At 46.7% G+C, this 18,312-nt stretch overlaps 1 protein-coding gene and 1 non-coding gene across 2 annotated transcripts in view; one reads left to right on the top strand and one right to left on the bottom strand.

Annotated features, from left to right (window-relative positions):
• Positions 1 to 18,312, bottom strand: part of LRFN2 (leucine rich repeat and fibronectin type III domain containing 2) — a 187,008-nt gene that overhangs the window by 20,809 nt on the left and 147,887 nt on the right. The gene's annotated exons all lie outside the window — the stretch shown is intronic.
• On the top strand, positions 767 to 869 carry LOC141571937 (U6 spliceosomal RNA). Its single transcript, XR_012496979.1, has one exon. It is a non-coding gene; the product is annotated as a U6 spliceosomal RNA (small nuclear RNA).

The raw sequence follows: 18,312 nt of genomic DNA, 5'->3' as shown, positions 1-18,312 counted from the left end.
GTGCCCATCAAAAATTGATTAGACAAATAAGAGGTGGTACAGACCGTGTTTCCCTGAAAATAAGATCTACCCCCCAAAAAAGCCCCAGTTAAGATCTCAGCCAGATGGACGCATTTAGTACATTATGACGATATTCCAGAAGAAGATGACATGATTATAATTGAATAAATGCAGATTGTTGTACATGAAAAGATACGATATCCCCTGAAAATAAGCACTAATGGAGCAAAACTTAATATAAGACCCAGTCTTATTTTCGGGGAAACAAGGTATATACATGGAATATTACTTGACCGTAAAAAGGAATGAAATCTTACCATTTGCAACAACATGGATGGACCTAGAGGATCATATTAGTGAAAAAAATCAGACACAAAGAGACAAATATCATATAATCTCATATATATGTGGAATCTAAAGAACAAAATAAATGAACAAACAAAACAGAAATGGACTCACAGATACAAAGAACAAATTGATGGTTCCCAGAGGGACGCGAGAGTCGGGGGGCTTGGTGAAAAAGGTGAAAGGATTAAGAAGTACAAATTGGTAGTTACAAAACAGTCATGGGGAGGTAAAGTACAGCCTAGGGAATATAGTCAATAATATTGTAATGATTATATATGGTGCCAAGTGGTTACTAGACTTATGGGGGGGTGTTTGCTTTGTAAATTACATAAATGTCTAAGCGCTACGCTGTACCCCTGAAACTGATATAAAATAATATTGAATGTCAACTGTAATTGAAAAAATAAACGCTCTCACAGAGCTCTGGCTGCACATACAGTAAAATGGGAACAATACAGACAATATTTGCATGGCCCCTGCACAAGGATGACATATAAATTCATGAGACAGTCCATGTTCTATAATTCCATATTCTGATACATGTTATCACACGGAGGAGACCTGAGGAAATTATGCTAAGTGAAATAAGCCAGACACAAAAGTACAAATACTGCACGTTTCCGCTTATATGAGGCACATATAATTGGTCAAATTCACAGAGACAGAAAGTAGAAGGGGGCTGGGGGCGGGGGGTAGGAGTTAGTGTTTAATGGGTCCAGAGCTTCAGTTTGGGATGATGAAAAAGTTGAGATGGACGGTGGTGATGCTACAGAGCAGTGTGAACGTGGTTAATGCTACTGAACTATATAGTTAAAGTCAAAGATGGTTAAAATAAGAAATTTTATATTATGTATATTTTAGCACGATAAAAAAAAATGGCAAAAAAAAAAATGCTATCACAAAGAAAATTCTGCCTGGTGGGCAGGAAGAGCAGAGGTTGTGGAAAGCACATCTGTCATTTCAATGTGGCTGATACACACTCAGGCGGCAGTCACCATCAGCAGGGGCTTCTTGGTTCTGTTGTCCATAGGTTTGGTTGGCTCTGTCAGATTTGGGACAGTAGGCAGCATTTCGGGAAGGACTCACGTGGGGTAGGGTGGCCCCCTGGCCATCTGTCTGCTCTTCTACACCTGTCCCGATGGTTGAAGAACAGAGCAGCTGCAGAGCAGAACTTGGAACAAATCAAATGCGTGGGCAAAGAGCTACGGAAGATAAAGCTGGTGGTTCACAGAATCTGCTGTGGTATCAGCTGGGCCTGGGTTCAAATCCCACTCTGCCCATGTTTAGCTGTATGACCTGAGACAGAGTATTCAACCCTTTGTCAGGCTATTGTCAGGATTAAATGAGGTAAAGTGTGTTGAATGCTTGGCACAATGCTTGGCAATAAATGAGAGAACAGTAAACACTAGGTTTTGTTTCAATGTCAACGGCAGAGTCAATAATGACCCATGATAGAAGAAATAAGGATGAAATGAAATCCTCAGTCATTTCATGGTTTGGTTCTGGGGACCTGCCTTTCCCCTAATTATAATCTCCTCCCTCTATCAAACCAGAAACACCTTGAAAATGAATGGTATCAACCCCCAGGTTGAATTTGTGCTGTGGTGAGAAAAGGTTACTGACTGTGCAATGCAGGTAAATCACTTCATGTCTCTGAGCCTCACTCAGTTTTCTTGCCTGCAAAATAGGTTGATATTGATCATGTATCATCATTGTGAAAACTAAATATGATGGCATTTGTTCAACACTGAGTACAGTGCTCAGGATATGTTTGTACAATAAAAAAACAGCCAGGAGGATGTTTGATTTGGTGTCTGACTATCAGGGTCGGATCCAGGCCCACTATCTGCTAGCCGAGCAATTTTGAACAGAGATATTAGTCCTCTGAATATCAGTTTCCTCATCTGTCAGATGGGAACGATCGTACTGCTACCCAGCCCAGAGAATTTTGGGGAAAACCTACGAAGAGGAGTCTTCTTGGGCACACTATGAAGGGTAAAGCATTATTCACAAAGGTGAGCTGTCATTTTTCCGAGTAGGGCCACTCAGCACCCACACATGAACGAGTGACTGGCACTGCCTTTCGGGCTGCCCCAAGCTGCGCGTCTACAGGCTGGAACTCACGACCAAATAGCCTGCCAGACACCGTCCTGCCCGCTGCCTCACGCACAGAAGCAGTGGGCAAGAAGCGCCTGCTCAGCACTTCTCTGGGCTGCATTTCTGCTGACCCTCCCTGGACAACAGTGCCTCTCCAAGCAGGCGGATCAGGAAGGGATTAATCGGGGGGTGGGGAGAGAAATGACCTCTGGTGGGAGACATCAGGTGGCCATTGGGGAGGCCACTCTGTCCAGCCAAGTGAGAGCCAGAGGAAGGAGTTGGGGGAGCAGCGCTGTCCTCACGTACCAAATGTCCTCAGGTCCAGGCTGAATGGACAAGGCTCTAAGCCCAGCTCTGTCACGAACTTGCTGTGAGGCCTGGGGGAAGTCACTTTCCTTCTCTATGCTCCTATATCCAATTCTGACATTCTAGAGTTCCAGGAGTAAAGGGAAGGCAGGAGGACAGCAGGCAGGGCACAGCTGTCAAAAGGTTGTGGGAGTTTGGACACCAGGTCCACCTCGAAGAGCCCACAGGATTTGGCACGAGAGTGACCTGGGCTCTGGACTCAAATGCTGACTCACAACTTACTGGCTGCATGAGCTTTACCCCGTTACTTAACTCCCAGAATTTCAGTCTTCTTGTCTGTAAAAGCAGTTTGCAAACCTAATTTGCAGAATCACCAGAAGATTAGAAATACGAAATGCATGCAAAGCCTTGGCATAGGATATATACTCAAATCATATACGTACAGAAGGTCATCGAATAACATTTTGTTCAACGTTGTTTCATTACAATATTGATGAGCTGCCATAGGAACTTAACTCTTGTTTATATCAATTAGCCTGTGGTAAAATTGGTTTCATTATTTGTCATTTCGCTTAAAGTTGCAGAACCTATTGATACCATCAAGTGAGGACTTATAGTGAATGTTTACCTACTTTATCACCTGTCTATCATCTATCATCTATCTATCTGTCTACCTATCTATCATCTATAATCATCATCATTTTTTTTTCTACAGAGAACAGCAACACCCTAATCTCCCAGCGGGATCCCTTGCAGTGGCAGTAGATGAGCTACCTGGGGGCACTTGCAAGTCCCCTTAGGGGTCAGGGTCTCTGTGCTGAGTGGGAGGGTAAAGTTCACTATGGGAATTACTCATTAGTTAGGAGCTTTCAGGTGAGGCTGGCCTGGCCTGGAGGTGCACTGTCCTGGTGTTTACTGGGAATAACTAAAAACAGCAGCTTTACTATTCTCCCCCTTCCCAGCCTCTCTCCAAGCCTGGGTGCAGCCAGCTCCTGTGGGGACAATGAACACAGAATGGGGTCACTAAATGCACCTCAGCATTCCTGGAGGCTGGCCACGTGGGTCTGTGATCTTCTTAGTATGGAAGTAATAGTGTGAGTAAATCACAGACTTTCTGATAGTATTTTACTTTTCTGGGAGTCTCCCCAGCACTGTTTATTTGGGGGCACGGATCTGAGGCCTCAGGAACTGCCCTGCTCTCCTCCCTCTCCTGGTCGGCTGGGCTGCAGATGGAGCAAGGCTAATGAGGACCACTCCTGCCCCTCCCCTACACACAGGTGGGGTGGAGGGTGAAGCCCAGCTGGGGAAGCTGTGTGAGTGCCCATTGGCCAGTTTGTGAGTATGAATGCCCATTGGTTAGTGTGTGTGGGGTGGGGGGGTGGAGGGTCCACTGGCCAGTGTGTGTGTGAGAATGAATGTGTGTCTGTTGGCCACTGTGAGGATGAATGTGTGTCCATTGGCGGGTGTATGTGCACACCCATTGCACAGTGTGTGAGTGTGAGTGTGTGTGTCTATTGGCTCGTGCAGAAGCACCCCTGGTGTGTGAGCAGAGACGAGAGGAGGGTGTTGGCTGGAGGCTGTGAGAGTATGTGAGCACTGAAATGAGATGAGCGTTGGGATGAGTCAGTGCATTGGAGAAAACGTCCTTGCAGGGGCCTGCAAGGCTCCTTAACCTGGCCCCACGACCTCTCTGCCCCATCTCCTAGCCTCTGCCCCTTGCTTTCTCTGCTGAGGCCACCCTGGCCCCTTGTTGCTCCTTAGATGTGCTCCAGCCTTGGGGCCTCGCCCTTGCTGTTCCCTCTGCCTGGAATGCCCTTCCAGCAGAGCTCTGCTCGGCTTACCTCCACCAAGCCTTTGCCAAGACTCCCCTTCTCAGTGAGGCCTGCCCAGCCCCCATATTTAATATTGCGATTTGCCTACCACCCCAAGCCCCTGACCCTGCTCTGCTATTTCTCTGTTTGCATAGCACATGTTACCTCTCCACACTTATGTAATTTACTCATTTATTGTGCCTGTTGCCTGTTTCTCCCATGACGATAAGGATCTCCAGTTGTTTTGTTCACTGATGCATCCCAAGCACCCAGAAGAGTAGCATTTATTTTATGGCATATTTGCCTGTGGTTCCTCTTTTGTAACACGGGGATGATAACAGAAGCTATCCACCTCATAGAGTGGTTGGGCAGATTAAATGAATGAACACACCTGAAAGCACCAAGAACGGTGCTTGGCACATAGTTCAGTAAATGTTAGCGATCGCTACTATGCTCCATCACGGCTTGGGAGTGAGAATTAAATGAGTGGTTCATACGAAGACCCTAGCACGTTGGTGGTCAGAGGGGGTGAAGGTGCCTCACAAACCATTCTCACCTCACTCCCACCCCAGCCCTTACAATTCCAGAAAGGAAAATTCCCTAACCTTCCACAGTCATGGATACCATATTTTTGGACCCCCTTTGGATTAGGAAGTTGGTTATCAAGAAATTTATTACTTTTTTTTTCTTTTTTTTAATCAAGGGAGGAAGCAAGCAAGCCCCCAACCTGTCCCACCCCGGGCTGCATAGCTTCCTGATCCTGTAGGTAGTTAATGGAATGTGACCTTGACCGAGAAGCACATTCTCTGATGGGTGTGATTGCAGCTCAGACTATGCAGGACCCTAGCTCTGGCTCGACACTTGGGAGCCTGGATTCTTCTCCCAGCTCTGCAGCCCCCAACAGACGGTCTGACCCAGGGCAAGTCCCATGTCCTATCTGGAGCTGCGCTCTGCCCTGGTGCGGGGTTGGGATTCATCCATTGCTAAGGTCTTTCCAGTCTTGTCCATCATCCCTGTTTTGTGCCAGGCACTGGGGATACGGCCATGACCACAAGACACAAGTCCCTGCCCCATGAGTTGACCTTCTGGGTGGGGAGAGGGCAGATAGTAAATGATCAACACAATTAGTAAATTACTTAGAAATAATTAATTAGAAAGTGGAGTGTGCTATGGAAGAAACAAAAAGCCTCACACGTTAAGAGAAGGCGAAAGTGTTAGTGGGTAGGGAGGGCAGGCTCAGCTCTAAGTGGAGTGACCAGGGGTTACCTCATTGAAAGAGTGACATTTAAGGTGAGGGACATCCCACATTCTAGGAACCTATGAATCTCAGTCACCATTGCTACATTCCAGAGAGAGCACTGTTGGGGTCCCCTATGGTCCCCCATCTCTTCTTTTTCTCCATCTCTGAGCACACTCATCCCCAGCTGGCCCAGTGGGTGACAGGGCTGGATGACAGATCAGCCAAGTTCCCAAGAGTGGTGAGTGATTTACCACTGTCTTTATTCACACTCCGATATTTCATGGCTTCCATGGCTCTGATGGAATAAATATGACCTTTTATTCTTCACTTTGCTTAAGATTCAAGGTCAACAGCCCAGCTGTGATCTATCGGCTGTTCCCTGCACTGGACATCCAGGAGCCAGGGAGCCCCATGGCTGTCAGAGATTCATGGCGCCATCCTCCAGCTCTGCATGCCTGTCTGCCCCTCGGCTCTGGGCCTAGGCTTTACGCAGCCAGAGAGGCAGTGGTCACAGTGGCCCTGGGGGATGATGGCTCATTGAGGGCAGAGACCAGGCCATAAATCTCCCTCTCCCCTGAGCACACCCCATCACTAGGGCTGCACTATGACCCGGGTTCCATTTCAGTCCTGGGAGAAAGCAGCAATGGGGAGACCAAACAGCCATGGTTCAGTGGCAATTTATAAATTAGAATGCCCCAGGGCACGGTCATCAGTTTTCTCAGCATGGAGAAGGGACAAGAGGCAGGCATCAGCCCGCCTGCCTCAGAAGGAGTCCTCCAGGTCCTTTAGGCAGCTGAGAGGCCACCTCTGCTTTCAAAGAAGCCAGTGGCTTTGCTTGTCAGACATTAATTACCAGCAGGACCTGGAAGTTCTTCCACTTGTCTAACCCAGAGCCTCCCTGCTGCACCCACCTGTTTCCTCCATACATGTGGGTGGGTGGGATGGTTTGGTCTGGTTCACACTTGCCCTCTTTCCTCATGGTGGTTCTGAGTGACAATGGGCTGATGGTCTGGTTTTCTGAATAGATTAGTCAGGCTGGAAAGGGGACAGCCTAGAAGGGAAATGGGGTCACTGGCCTCTATTTTGAACACACCAAATGTGACCCCAAGGTAGCCATCTCATTGCTCTCCATCCCAGCTCACGTCCTGGGAAGAAGAGTGATCGGGCGTTGGCTGGAGCACAGCAGGCCTGGGTTCGAATGCTGGCTCTGCCACTCCCAAGCTGGGGGACATTGGGCATCTTACCTAACGTCTCTCATCCCAGAGATTCCTTCCCTGTGAAGAGGGCATAATAGTAGCAGCTGCCTCCCAGGGGTTGTGTGCACGCTCAGTGCAGTGGTAAGCAAATAGCAATCACTCAGATGCTAGCTGTATGTTATCCAGGTGCCATGGGGCAGGCCCTGGAGCCAGAACACCTCGGGCAAGCCTCTTAACCACTTTGTGCCTTAGTTTTCTCATCCATGAAATCAAGATAATAACAGCACCTTCTTCATCAGGATGTGGAGAGAATTAAATGAGCTAATAAATGGCAACCGCTTAGCATAGTATCTGGTACGTAATAACTTCTCAGAAAGGTTGGCTCTTAGTACCATTATCATTCCCGAAGAAGAAAACACTTGGCACTTTTGACCTAATTTCCATCAATTGGTTTTGTGATTTATAATTCACTTCCTTCCAACCAAAGATAGCAGATGACTTGCCACATAAAAACACGTCTAAAATGAGACAAGTAAGTTTTTAAAATGTGATGTGACAGATCAGAAAACAGTAAGCAGGCTTGAACTAAAGGCCTGGATCCCAGGCTGGTTTGTTGTGACATCCAAACACTAATTTCAGACATAACCCCTACATACCCACAAAGCTGCCACGAAGCCCTGGGCCACTTCATCTTGGAAATAGCCTAGGGAGGAGGGGACATGATGGCCTCAGAACACTGTGAGGGGAGTGGCTTTGTTAGGCGCACCCTGTCTGTATAGGACTTGAGACAAAGGAGGGCAGAGAGGGCTTCGGATAAGGGGCACCCTCGATCCAGGAGGGAGTGTCTCAGTCCATTTTGCTCTATCCAGGCCACATCCAGCATACTGCCTGCTGATGGACCCTAACCATGCAGAAGGATGGCACAGCCTGGCTCACATCTGAGGCAAGGGACCAGCAGATGTAGCACAGAACACACCCCTTCCTGCTCCAGAGACAAACATGGCGGCCCTGGATGTGCACTGCTCCCATGTCTCCTCACTGACTGAGCTCCTGCTTGATCTTCTAAGCCATTTCCTCCAGCAAGACGTCCCTGACCTTCCCGGCCTAGGTCAGTGCCCCAGGATCTGCTCCCATAGAACCACACACAGCACTATCACAGCTGCAGTAACCGAATCAGTCACTACTCAAGCACATAGCCCTTTAATGTCTGCCTTTCTGGGACATGTGAGCCGCAGGAGACCAAGAGTGTCCTGTTCATGGCCATCTTCCTAGTGAGTGGCCCAATCCTGACATTATAAGCATAAAATAAACACTTCTTGAATGACTAAAGGTGAAAGGTCAAGAACAGAGGAAGGAAGGGAGGAAGTTGAATCTGTAAAAAAAAAAAAAAATAGCATTAGGTGAGCCATGAGAATTATCTGCAAAAATTAAATGGACATATTATGGAAGAAGAATTTGTTTCCTTCCTGATGAGGATGAAGGTAGAATCTAAGAGAAGGAGGGGGAGGGCGACGGATGTGAGGTCTGTCATAAGGAAACCTTTTTAACCAGAGCTCCCAACATGGTGTGGGCTCTTGAAAAAAAGGAGGGGCAAGTTTTTCATGTCTGGAAATTATCCCCACTTGGGGCCAGTCAACATTCCAGGTGTTGTAGGAGTAGGTGTGATGGGTGAGAAGTATGTGGGCATAAGGATTCACAGAGAAAGGAGAGGACTGACCTGGGTGACCGTGAACTGTCCCTTTCTCACTCTGGACCTTTTTCAATCTAGGAGAGTAGCAATAACTCGTCCCATTTTAGAGATGGAAGAACAGAGTCCAAGAGAATTGTGATGAATGAATAACTAACCTGGTCCCAAGACTTTGGTTTTCCCTCCCTATCCCTGAACTCTCTTAAGCCCTTTGCAATATATAGACACAGGGGAATTGGGCTTTCATGTTGCCTTATGACCCCTTCCTGATCCCCTCACCCCTCCTGCTGCTGGGAGCGCCACTATGCCCTCCATCCTGTCCATATCGTCTGTTGGACTGTTCCAGAGGAAACCACTTCAGTATCTCCCTGGTTTCCACCCATGACATATGCAAAGAAACGCATCTCTAATGGTAGAATTTCAGGCCCTCTGATCTGTGAAGGAAGCATTTTTGGATGGCATCTTATTCCTGCGCCCACTCAAGGCAGCATGGGGGAGACTGGGGTTTGGGTCTGAACCTGGGCACCTGTGCTTTCCCAGCATCAAGGAGGCAGCCATCACCCACGCAACTTTTGCTGCATGACAGAACCATCCTTCCAGCCCCCTGCCTGAGGGAAAGGAATGTTACCTACCTGACCAGGGAATTTTCAAAGCCTCCCTGTCCCACTCAAAGTTTTTTTGAGTGACAATCAAAGCTTGGGGGAGGAGAGCAAAGCCACCTCGAGAAGCAGCCCTTGGCACTGGCTCACAGTGGCATTTTAATGGGCAATACAAATCTCTGGTGTTCAATGCTGGCTGCTGCCACCATCTCAGCTCCTTAGACCCTGCCTCCACACCAGGACCTGGACAGCCTTCTGCCCTGTCTTCACACATCCCAGGAGAAAGACCATAGTTCACCAAGCCCCTGACCACTGGCCACCTTCGTACCCACAGCTGTCACCTCTCTTGCTGCAGCCAGGCACCAGTCAAACACACTTAAGAGCCACTAGAGAAGGAGATTTATTCTCAGAACTCCTGCAGCACATGTTTAATGAGCTCATTAAACAAGAATATAAATAATCACTCCCTGTTGGAGTAAGAAGACTTGAGGCAGAGAGGGTGGGGGTTGCTGACTGAGCAGCTGGGGCAGATGGGTGAGATATTCTGCTCTGGAGAGGGAGATTGGATCTCCTCTTCCCTAGAGGCTGTGGGCTGTTTCTTGGGCCAGGCAGGTGTAGACCCAAGAATTCTGACAGAAAAACCATCACAACATGCTGCTTTGTTCCGTACCTGAGAATTTCCTGCTCACTCACATGCCCCCAACCTCATCTCCTTCTGTCCTCGTAACAAGCCTGAGAGGAAAAGATGGAAGGGGTCCTTCTCCCATTTTATGGATGTGAACAGTAAGGGGTAGGAAGCTCTCAAGACATAGCTAAGACCCCTACAACCATCCTGTAATTTGTCTCCCTTCTTCCACCCCTGGCCCCCTGTAGTCTATTCTCCACCCAGCAGCCAGAGTCTTCCTTTTTAATCATATCATGCCATTTGCCTGTGTTCAATCCCCAAATGGCTCCCATCTCATTGAGGATAAAGGCAAGGCCTCATCATGGCCCACAAGGCCCCACATAATCCAGCCTTGTCCTGTCCTCTACCCTCATTTACTGTTACTTTTCCTCCAGATGCACTGGGTTCCTTGCTGCTTCTCCAACATGACCAGATTGTTCCTGCCCCGGGACCTTTGCTCGTGTTGTTTCCCCCACCTGGTTCTCTCTTTCACTCCATTCAGGTCTCTGCTCCAACGTTACTCCTTAGAGGGGCCGTCCTTGACCATCCATATAAATCAGTAACGCCTCAGTCTCTGTCTCCTTACATTAATCGTTTTTATTCCTAGTGTATATTTAAAAATGACTGTCCCTCTCTCCCATAAGAATGTAAGCTCCTTGAAGGCCAGGACTTTGCCTGTCTCGTTCTAACCCTAGGGTCTTGATTAGCGTCTACTCCAAAGCAGACACTCCATACATATTTGTTGATTGAATAAATGAAAATCTAGCTACCAGAAGTCAAAGTGCGGTTTGTGCCCAGACCATCCATTTCCAAATCCAGAGTTTTCTCCTCCACAGAACATGCTACCCCTCAGAACTTGACCTTGACTTCCCACTGCCAACAGGAGAAAGCCTGAAGTCAGGACAGAGCACCTGCTACGAGCTCCAGTCGCACCACCTCCAAGCTGTGGGACCTCAGAAGTCACCTCAGCACTTGTGGATGAGCATCTTCCACTGTCAGGTGTCAATACCACACCTCAGAGGGTTGGCTTACCAACCATGAGAACACACAGCATGTTTTTAGAACAATGACAGGAATGTAGCCAGGGCTCAGGAAATATAGCTATTTTGTGTAACATTCAAGGGTACAGGTTGCCCTCTCCCATCCTCTCTGAACAAACCTTCTATTATTTCCCTAGACCAGAGGTTCTCAAAGTGTGGTCCCCAGACTGACAGCATCTGCTCACTGATGAGAACTGCAGATTCTCAGACCACACTCCAGACAGACTGAGTCAGAAACTCAGGGGAGTAGGTCCCTGCGTGTGTGTGCTAACGAGTCCGCCAGGTAACTCTGATCAGATCTGAACCATTGCCCTAGAGACAGCCTTTTCCATTAGGTACACCAGATGTGGGGGACTGAGTTGTTGGTCCTGCTTCTTCACTCCCCGGTAATAAAATGGTACTTCCATAGCCTTGCTGTGGCCTGATGGTGGGTGAAGTGTATGCCCTTCCCCTTGCTTCTGGGTTTGGCCATATCCCTTACTTGGGCCCATGTGATTTCGCAGAGGCCTGATATTGGCCTTTCCAGCAGGGCTCGCCCTTTTACATGTCTGCTATCACCGTAAGAAGAGCGTACTCTGTACAACCACTGCCCTTCGGCTTACGCTCCAGAATGAGATATACAGAGAAGGTCTAAACCAAACGTGGAGCCTGGAGCTCAGCCCAGGCCGGCCAAGCTGAGACCAGTTGAACTCCAGCCAACCTGCAGAGCCACAAGTAAGAAGATGAAATATTAGTGGTTGTGAGCCACCTGGACTTTGAGGTTGTTTGTCACGTAGCATTATTGTGGCAACAGCTGACGAATATACCAGGGGCCCACACAGGTCCGTGACCAGGCCCGGTCATGGCTGCCTCTGCCTCTGTCTTCACAGTTTCCACCTGAAAGATCGACCTCTCCCTGCTTCTTTCCAAATCCCACCTGCACCCCAGGATACAGCTTACATCCCACTCCACTGGTGCCCAGAAGCCCCCCAACCCAGAATATATCCCCCCGCCCACTCTAACCTGGGCATGTGAATTCACTTCAGTTAACTCATGAAAAAGCTCAAGTGGATAAAGTTCATCAAGCAATTCATTCCCATTTTAACCTTTTAGGTGGCTAATCACTAAACTACAAAGCCCCTTAACTTAGTATTATCACTAGCTAATTACCTAGTTAGAAGGTTAAGTGTTTAATAGTTGCCTGTGATGTTTAATTTCTGACCACTTATCTTCTTTACCATTTAATAGAAGATTCCACATCTGGATCTGTACTCTCCCCCACAGCATCAGCCCCACAGCCACAGAACAAGTTGGAGCCCATCTTTGCAGCCCACCCCAGCTAGAAATAGCTCTCCTTTGTAAATAGTTAATGAGCTCGTTCATCCATATTGCACATCTCCGTGGCCCAGCTTTCACCCTGGGCTGGCACATCAGTCTGTGGTTTTGCGTGATTCTGCTCGCTCAACCCCCGTCCCCCACCTCTGAGACTTTGAAGATGATGGGCATTAATTTGACTTCATGTCCTGAACCCTTCTGTCACTCACAGGGTGCCCAGTCTCGTCACACACACACATGCCAGACCATAGGCTTAATTGGCAAGAACTAACACACCCCTCTTGTCTTTTCCATGTCTCAGTGTCTCCAGAGATGAGAACAGAGCACTGACAGTGAGACAGAAAAGCAGCCTGGATTATCTTCCTTCCCAGGCTGGCCTCAGCTACAGGCCAGCTATTGGGTTCTGGGACTGTGTGGGCAGGTGCCAAGAAACACTGCTTCCGCCACAGCTTGGTGGCAGTTGCATACCTCCCCGTCGTTCTCCTCTCCTAACTTCCAAGCAGAGCCCTGATTTTATCTGGCGAGGCAAGGTGCCTGAACAAACAACTACCTTTCTCAGCCTCCTCTGCAGGTTGGAGGAAATACAATGACAGAAGCAGAAGTCACTGGGTGAGACTTTTGGGGGGCTCTCTAAAGGGGCTGACTCATGCAGGAGGATGGTGCCTGTTTGGGTTTGGGTCCCCAGAAGTACACCCTGAGACAAGGATTCCAGTACCAGTAGTTTATTTGGGAGGTAGTCCCAGGACGCTCTGGTAAGGGAATGGGAAAGGGAGTCCATGCAGGGTGTTTCGCTAAGCAAGTCACCAACTGTGGGCAACGAGGGTTCAATTCTCCTGGGATCCTGTGTGAGACAAGCACAGAACATGACTCAGTTGTCCTCCTCTCTGCTCCCCCAAGGGGAGGAATTTGGAGTATTAACCTTCCAACTCGCTGTGTTATAGGTTGGGGTTGCTTCTGGGGACAAGCCCCCTGCACTTTGGCCTGTCCTGACTATGGGCTGGGCATCCCAGAGAAGGTCCCAGGTGGAAGTGTCAACAAGCACAGAAGCAGGAAGCCACACATCAAAGATTGTGCAACTGAACTGCAGAAGGTAGCCTTAGACCCTGAAGTCCTCCGCTGTGCTCCCATACCAGCCCTGAACTACCTCCATGGGGAACTGCATCACATGCCACAAACCAACCCTCCATTTGGTTAACCCATTGTAGTCAGATCTCTGCTACTAGAAAATGCCCTTCTTTTATGCTTGACATCATCTTCCATTTCACGACAACCTTGTGAGGCAGGCAGGACAGTTATTATTAACCCCATTCTGCAGATGAGAAGCCTGAGGCTCCAAGACGTAAAGTACAGGGAGAAAACAAAAACTACTGTGTGGCACCCCTGATTCCATCCTCCTTGTACAGGTACACCTTGGAGAAACTGTGGGTTCGGTTCCAGCCCACCACAAAAAAGCGAGTATTACAATAAAGCGAGTCACATTCATTGTTTTTGGTTTTCCAGCGCACATAATGTTATGTTTTTACTATACTGTAGTATACTGATGGTTCAATAACATCATATCTAAAAATGTACACACTTAATTAAAAAATACTTTATTGCTAAAAAATGCTAACCATCATCTGAGCTTTCAGGGGATTACAATCTTTTTGCTGGTGGAGGGCCTTCCCTCATTGTTAATGACCGTTGATTGATTAGGGTGCTGGTTGCTGAAGGTTGGGTGGCTGAGGAAATGTCTTAAAACAACAATGAAGTTTGTCATATTGACTGACTCTTCCTTTCATGAATGATTTCTTTGTAGCATGAAATGTTTTGATACCCTTTTACCCACAGTAGTTCTTTCAAAATCGGAGTCAATCCTCTCAAACCCCACCGCTGCTTTAGCAACTAAGTTTATATAATATCCTAAATCCATGGTTGTCCTTTTAACAATCTTCACGGCATCTTCAGCAGGAGTAGATTTCATCTCAAGAAACCACTTTCTTTGCTCATCCGTAAGGAGCACTCCTCATTCATTAAAGTTTTATCATGAGATTGCAGCAATTCAGTCACATCTTCAGGCTCCACTTCTAATTCTAGTTCTCTTGCTATTCCCACCATATCTGCAGTTTCTCCCTCCACTAAAGTCTTGGACCCCTCAGTTATCCATGAGGGTTGGAATTAACTTCTTCCGAACTCCTGTTAATGTTGATATTTTGACCTCTTCCCATGATTCACAAATGTTCTTACTTAATGGCATCTGGAATGGTGAATAGTTTTCAGAAGATTTTCCATTTACTTTGCCCAGATAGATTAGAGGAATCACTATCACACCTATAGCCTTATGAAATGGATTTCTTAAATAATAAAACTTGAAAGTCAAAATTACTCCTTGATCCATGGACTGCAGAATAGATGCTGTGTTAGCAGCATGAAAACAATGTTAATCTTCTCGTACATCTCCATCAGAGCACTGGGGTGACCAGGCGCATTGTCAAGAAACAGTAATATTTTGAAAAGAATCTTTTTTTCTGAGCAGTATTTCTTAACAGCAGGCTTAAAATATTCAGTGAACCATTGTGTAAACACAGGTGCTGTCATCTAGGCTTTTTGTTCCATTTATAGAGCACAGGCTTTATAGAGTAAACTTAGAATAATTCTTAAGGGCCCTGGGATTTGCAGAATGGTAAATGAGCATTGGCTTCAACTTAAAGTCACCAGCTGCATTAGCCCCTAACAAGAGAGTCAGCCTGTCCTTTGAAACTTTGAGGCCAGGCATTGACTTCTCGCTAGCTATGAAAGTCCTAGGTGGCATCGGCCAGTAGAAGGCTGTTTTGTCTACATTGAAAAATCTGTTTTTTTTTTAGTGCAGCCACCTTCATTAATTATCTTAGCTAGATTTTCTAGATAACTTGCTACAGCTTCTCCATCAGTACTTTGCATGTTTATGTTATGGAGATAGCATCTTTCCTTAAACCTCACGAACCAACCTCTGCTAGCTTCAGACTTTTCTTCTGCACCTTCCTCACCTCTCTCAGGTTTCATAGACTTGAAGAGCGTTAGGGCCTTGCTCTGGATTGGGCTTTGGCTTAATTGCAATGTCGTGGCTGGTTTGACCTTCCATCTAGACTACTAAAACCTTCTCCGCATCAGCAATAAGGCTGTTTTTCTTTCTGATCATTCACTGGAATAGCACCTTTAGTTTCCTTCAAGAACTTTTCCTTTGCATTCACAACTTGGCTCACTCTTTGGTGTAAGAAGCCTAGCTTTCAGCCTGTCTCAGCTTTTGACATGCCTTCCTCAGTAAACTTAACCATTTCTAACTTTTGATTTAAAGACAGACACATGCAACTCTTCCTTTCACTTGAACACTTAGGGGCCATCGCAGGTTATTAAAATGGCCTAGTTTCAATGCTGTGTCTCAGGGAATAGGGAGACCTGAGGAGAAGGACAGACATGAGGGAAACGCCGGTTGGTGGAGCAATCAGAACACACACAAAGCCACCTTGATTAAGTTTGCCACCTTACATGGGTGCATTTAGTGGTGCCCCAAAACAATTACAATAGTAACATCAAAGATCACCGATCACACATCACCCTCACAAATATAGCAATAATGAAAAATTTGAAATATTGTGAGAATTACCAAGTGTACCAGAGAGACACGAAGTGAGAACATGATGTTGGAAAAGTGGAGCCGATAGACTTGTTCAAGGCAGGGTTGCCACAAACCTTCACTTTGTAAAAAACACAAAATCTGTGAAGCACAATAAAGTGAAGTGCAATGAAACTATGCCCGTATTAATCCCTCAGGCTCAGCTGAGGGGTCAGAAAAATGACTCCAGCAACTAAAATGCGCAAGATGCTGTGTTTCCTAAGTGTCTCCCATACTTTATCCCTTTTGGAGATATCCCCACTTGAAGGGATTTTTATTTCACTGTTATAGATGGAGCAGTCTCCGAGAGGCGAGAGGACTAATACATGGTAGAGCTGGGACTAGAACCCAGGTTTTCTGTCTTCTCCCCTCACCAGAAATTCAGAGAAGAAACCCCTCGCTGTGGGACTTTCAGGGGCTCTACCCACCAGTGCTGCTCATACCCCTAATTTCCCAACGGCAAGACGCTGAACACCCATCAGACTCACTGGGGGAGCTTTGCAAACATTGATCCTCAGAGACCATCACTCCACGCTGATTCAAGATCTTCTGGAGGGAGTATACTCTCCAGGGGATTCCAGTGTGCCACCAGGGCTGGGAAACACTGGGATGGTGTTTGAGGTCAGAACAACTGGGTTTCATGACTTGCCCACCCACGGTCTGCCCACAGCTGTACTGAGGCTAAAAGGAGCTAGCTGCTGTGAACATGCTTGGGAAAATCTACTTGTCAGATGAGTGTTTGATGTCATTCTGATGGCTGCCACCACCAGCCCTGACCCCCAAGTTCTAGGCACTCCTCCCTCCAGCCCCTCCCGCTGTAAACCTTCTTTGGCGTTTTTCTGGTGTGAAATTAACAACATCTCCATCCCTACCGTCAGACTAACAAAACATATGTGTATAAAATTGACAAGGATTTTCTGGTTCTCCCTTACTAGAGGGGGGGAAGCTTCATTTCAGAAGAGAGGCAGACCCAATGCACACTAATCCCTTTACTCCTGCTAATTATTTCTATCCTCGGAGATTTCTCCTGCCAGAGCTTTTTGAGAATGATGAAAAAATGACAAGTAGAGAAACTACTCAACTCTGAACAGATGCTGTGAAGGCTGTGAAGATGAGGGGTGTTATCTTCTCATGCAGAGCAACAGGGCAAGATGAGAAGGCAGTGATATGATCTGAGACACTCTTGGAAGGCATCCCTGAAAACCGGCTCTCCTATACACAGACTTGCTGTGGGTTTTGAAATTCCACTGTTAGAGATGCACCTGTTTGGGTCTTCCAGAATTCTCAACTGAACTACAAAAATTTCTAAAAGGGGGTTACACATTCTACTCTCCCAGATCATTTTCCTGGTTTACAACATTCTTGGAGTAAGGCTTTGAAGAATAGAACCATAAGAGGCAGCCTGGAGAACAGAGACAAGAATGGGGGGGGGGGGAGCAAAATGGGAAAGTGGGCAGTCTCCCAATAACAATAAGTACTTACACGTATCCAGTACTTCATAGTTGACCATGAAAGATGCACTTTCAAATACAGGAACTCATTCAGTCCACATGACAATCTATGGAATATGCAGGGAGGAATCTCTGTTTCCACTTTACAGATGAGAAAATGGAGTCCAAAAGCAGTGAACTGATTTGCCCATGGTTCCAGGTCTAGTAAATGGTGGAGCTGGGATACAGACTCAGGTTCTGGAGGTGCTACCGTGTTTCCCTGAAAATAAGACCTAGCTGGACCATCAGCTCTACTGTGTCTTTTGGAGTAAAAATTAATATAAGACCTGGTCTTACTTTAATATAAGACCCGGTAATTAATATAATATAATGTAATATAATATAATATAATATAATACTGGGTCTTATATTAATTTTTGTTCCAAAAGACGCATTAGAGCTGATGGTTAGGCTAGGTCTTATTTTGGGGGAAACATGGTAGCTGTCTCTCTATTTTCTCTGTATTACTGGGAGTATATTGTGCCTAGCTTAAAAAAAAAAAAAAAAAGCTACATGTCCCAGGCCCCCCTGCAGACAAGTGTGCCCAATTAGGTATAAGAAGAAGTTATTGGGTAGAACTTCTGAGAATCTCATCCTCTTTTCCCTCTTGCCTTTTTGCTTTTTTGTCTTTCCTGCTGTGTAGAAAGGAGGTGTGATAGCTAGATCTCCAGCAGCCGTTTTGCACCATGAGGTAACCTTAAAGACAGATACTGTGCTATGGATAACAGAGCAGAAAGATAGAAGGGGTGGGGCCCCTGGTGGCCATGATGCCCAGAAAACTAGACTTAAACTCTCTTCCACTAGAATTCTTTCACATGAGAGACATAGAAATCCTATGAGTTTAAGTCATGTTATGTTGAATTTGCATCCTCATTGCCGCTCTGGACTT

Source organism: Rhinolophus sinicus, linkage group LG05, assembly GCF_036562045.2.
Source record: "Rhinolophus sinicus isolate RSC01 linkage group LG05, ASM3656204v1, whole genome shotgun sequence".
Classification (NCBI taxonomy): domain Eukaryota; kingdom Metazoa; phylum Chordata; class Mammalia; order Chiroptera; family Rhinolophidae; genus Rhinolophus; species Rhinolophus sinicus.
Note: the sequence above shows the minus strand (reverse complement) of the source record. Positions and strands in the feature narration are given on the sequence as shown.